The sequence below is a fragment of the Apostichopus japonicus genome, chromosome 23 (genome assembly GCF_037975245.1).
Source record: "Apostichopus japonicus isolate 1M-3 chromosome 23, ASM3797524v1, whole genome shotgun sequence".
Taxonomy (NCBI): Eukaryota; Metazoa; Echinodermata; class Holothuroidea; order Aspidochirotida; family Stichopodidae; genus Apostichopus; species Apostichopus japonicus.
Genome location: NC_092583.1, coordinates 12,106,546 through 12,111,263, shown reverse-complemented (window position 1 = coordinate 12,111,263; position 4,718 = coordinate 12,106,546).

Here is a 4,718-nt window from a genome sequence, read left to right as displayed (position 1 = left end):
CATGCTTCGTGAAAAATAATCCTTCAAAAGCATTATAATGACTCTGCAGCAAAAAAAAAGAACCTCGAATACCTCGCGACTTTAAGAACGTACATGAATTAATTGCTTTTTTCAAAGACGCTGCAATGGTTCTTATTTTAAAATTCAAAACTATCTTAAAAGAATATGCCTGCATCAATTTAAATACTTGTTTAATGACATTGATAATTTTGGAGCAAATGTCATATTCAATGATATTTCAAAAAGCATTGCAATACGACTTCATAAATGTATATCAGTTCATTGCTACTTCTACAGCAGTACTACGTCAACAGCATGCATTAATGCTCTGATATTTTAGAAGCATAGATCAATTCCATGATACTTCAAAAGCATTGCAACGCTACAACAGGAACGTACATCTACAGGAGCATATACAAGTACAGTTCTACTTCAGATCGAAAGTATTCAAATGCTTGGATCATTCAACAATATCACGCTACCATAACAATATCCAACAATGCCGTATACCTTGTCAAAAGCATTACAACGCTATTCAGGGACCACACACGAATACCACGATACGTCAAAGCATGCCATAGTCAGAGGATACATCAATATTACCATACTGGTTTAATAAAAACAAAATGGCCCAAAATGCCTCCCACTTTGCATGAAATAAATAGTTTTGTATTTCGTAGCAGACGAACTTTCAGGGGAAAGATTGAGAAAGGTCGTTTAGCCTCCTTCAACCTGAAAAGAGTGCTTTAATGATATTTCCTGCATTTAGTTAAACTATATTTTTCGGGGAACTCAAAGGGGGTGTGAATGATTGCCCCGGCCCCCTCCCTCCCTCCCCGGCTACGTCCCTGCTAGGCGTTCGTACTTGCTACTCAGTGAAGACTATACATCAGTTCCATGTTACGTCACGGGTATTCATCGAAACTTCGATAGCATGCGTATATACTATATGCTACATCAACAGTGTTGTAGCAGACATTCAAGTATGCTTTCCAACGATTTGAATGTTGTTGTATAGGGCATACTTTTAAGTTCCATCAAAAGAAAGAGATCATATATAGCCATGCCACATCAAAGATTAAAAGAAAAGAACTTGGACATTCTGCCTTCTCAATTCAAGAGGATATATCAACCTAATATGATAAGTCAGACGTTTTTAGAAGATACTTTAAATAATCCTAGACCATGCCAGCCGTTACACCTAGAGATTACGGTAACTACTGTTCATCTTAAAGATTTGACCCAGATTAAATACTGGATTGTGCTGATAAATATAATAAATCGGTAGCATGTGCTATTAAGTTTGCAGTATAAGAACTGAGGATATGTGTAATCCCAACAAATCCCAACAACATTTGTTGGAATTACACATATCCTTAGTTCTTACTGTAATCCTAATAACACATGCTACTGATTTATAGCACGAATCCAGTTTTTACTTTGGTACAAAACTTTTACGATTTACAGTAGTAATTGTGTTCTATATGTGTATCGGGTGACCATGCTACTAAATATATAAGAAAAGGACATTTTTATAGAATTATACCTGCTATCCCTTCTTTCTTTGGAAAATGTTCTTTTTTCAGCTCATTCTGTTTATACGGACGTGCATGTGACTATACTAGCCAATTTTTTTAACCTCCTCGCTAGCACAAAGAAACAGTCTATTTAATATTACTTCGACGAGTAATTGTCCAAAAAAAAAATCAATTTTTAAGGGAGGTAGAAATATCAACAACAAAAAATCAATATTGAAAAAAATGATCTTTTAGGTAAAAGAAAATGAAAAGTGACGATTCCAAGTAATATGCAATTCATATCTATTTGTCTGACTGATGTGACTGATATATATATATTTATATAAATATTTTTTTGTATCTTTCACTCCTATGACACGTGTAATCGAGGTGCTTATTATTGTCCCTGGATACTACCAAATCGATTTTCTTAATCTTCTTTTTTTTTTATCCATTTTCATTTGTTTCTTTACGAACTATTCTGTTCAAATTCAGCAACGATTGACAACCTGGCAACTTTTACTCAAAATATAGAACAACAATTCGATAATTTCGTTAGATAAGAAAAATGCAAGCACAATTATTTGCACTGACATTGACAATTTAAGATGGATAATTATAGTTATGGTATGTAAAAAAAACACAATTGTTATTAATGTAGTTGTTGTACATATATTTTCGTATCAAGTTTATAAACGATAGGCAGGCCCTATACATTTTTAAGAACATGGAAACGAAAGTGGAATAAGGGTTGGTGTGGTGGTATGGGATGAAAGCTGTGGAGTGAGTTGGGGAGGGGGGTGGTGGTAGGGTGATGTGCTGTTATTGTGGGTGGTGCTGTAACTGTGGTGTGCACTTTTTGACTCTATAAAATGGGTTTGTGAAACAACCCTTTTTAGAGGATCAGGTATAACTATAAATTAAATAATTTGCTGGCTTCCTCTTCTCACGCAGATGAACTTGCCCGTGAACCCTCCACCTCCCCAGTCTCCTCCCCCTCCTCGACCGAGCTCAGATTTCTAAAATGAATTCACAATCCGGCAATCTTGCTACAAATTTTGACGTATTTTTTTTTTGCCAATAAGGCCATTTTAATTTGCTCTCTCTTCTCTGTATTTCTTTTTATTTCCTCTTGCCGATCTGTAAGGTGAGATTAATCCGCCCACAGATAACGAAAAAAACAGAATAAGTTGGAGATGTAAAATCAAACATAGAGGAAGTATTGCGGAGGTATGGCGTGATGTCACTAACGAGTCAAATTGAGGATATAAACCAAAGAAAATAATAAATAAAATATAATAAAAAAGAAAAAAGGAAAGAAATAGAGCACACAAATAGAAGACTATTGGATTGGTATATAATCTCAAGGTTAGGTGACTTAGTTGTGATTCGATTCATTGAATAGTCAATGACGTCATATGATTAATTAATAACGTCAAACGTTTAAAATGGCAGAAATGATACGCCTCGTCCCATCTGGTATTGTTTCAAGCAGATCTCCTTAGTTCATTAAATTATTCAGTTAGAGGCTGATGAAACATTTCTACTCGACCACAAAGACCAAAAATAACAAGGGCAGACATCAGTAGCGTATATAACTAGGTCGGTGCAAAATCTTTAAGACCAAAAGCAAAAATGACAAGGACAGAAATCAGCAGCGTATTTAACTAGGTCGGTGCAAAATCTTTGGGACCTGGTCCCAGGGGGGGGGGCGGTTTAAAGGAACGGAAAATATGACCACCAATCGGTTGAAGAAAAGTTTGAAAGTCAGAAGAAGATTTTATTCTGAGTCTGTGATACTGTTCCGAAAACATGTTACCAAAGTTCAAAACAAAAACAAAAATGAAAGCCCAGATAAGATTCCATAATTTTTTATCCAAAATCAAGTCAAATCTGCTGTGAAAAAGTTTGTCTTGGGTAAAAAAATTATGATATTTATTTTGACGGAAAAGATGAACAAATATTAGCAAAACATAGCTAACTGACTTTTCGAGGCAAAAACAAGGTCGGATTATGAGCCTCATTACCCAGATTGCATTTCACCTAAGTAATCGAGAAACGGAAACCGGGTTACACAGTAAAAGAAACATGGCCGCCATGAACATTATGGTCTGTGACACTTCATCAAATTTAGCAGTAATCCCACGTTGCATTAGTTATCCTGTCACCGTGATAATAATCTTTGGAGCAACGTGACATTTGCCCCTGCTTTTTAGAATAGGCTACTGAACAGTCGCTTACAGCGAGTGGACGCGACCAACTCCATTGCTAGCAAGTATGTAAACTTTAGTTATAATTCTCCATAGACAGCCCTTACATATTGACGTTACAGACTACAATCAACATATATATCAAACCCGCCAAAGCATATAAACAAGTTCTAACATTGGCATATTTTACCCATCATGCATCTCGTTGCTGATGGTAAGGGTCATCATGGCACTATTAAGCTTCCATAACGATTCCAAGGCGCAAATACATCGTAATCTTAATATGCTTTAGTGAGAAGGGAAAATGGTCTCTGACGGGCGCAGTGATAAGGGTATAGGCGTAGGAGCCCAATTGATTTGGGGGAGGGGGGGGGGAGGCTGTAACGACTTGCCCGAAAAATATAACCAAATTTTTTCGCTGGTTCAACATGTTAATGTACATATCATATAGGCATACATCGGTTATTACATCGCATGCCAATAACATACAATCATTTGCCGTGTTTTTACCCTTCCATATTAGTTATAATTTTTGGGGATGTCGTTACAACAATAATAATAATAATATAAGTTTAACCATTGAAAGACACATTGCAATTTATTTTCTTTCAGTAGGTGCCCGAAAATTCTCAGCATATTGCCCGAATTTTCAAAAAAATATTTGGATGGGAGGCTGCAGCCCCCAGCCCCCCCCCCCCTTCCGCCTCCTACGCCTATGGATAAGGGTGATGTTAATTCTTTTCTTTCTTATCTGGGAGTGGGATAGCTGTGGTGGGAATGGGTGGGGAGCATTATAGAAAAGCAGTACATAAGATCCCTAAACAATCCTCCTTGAATACAAACTATGTGTAATAAGAGTAGAAACATATGGTTGACCACCCTGGACCTAGTCACTCCGCTATGAAGATTGTTATGATTTTATCAGTTATGAATAACATTTAACCAATTCCATGAATATGCATGAATATTAACGAGACAGAAAAGCGAAAAT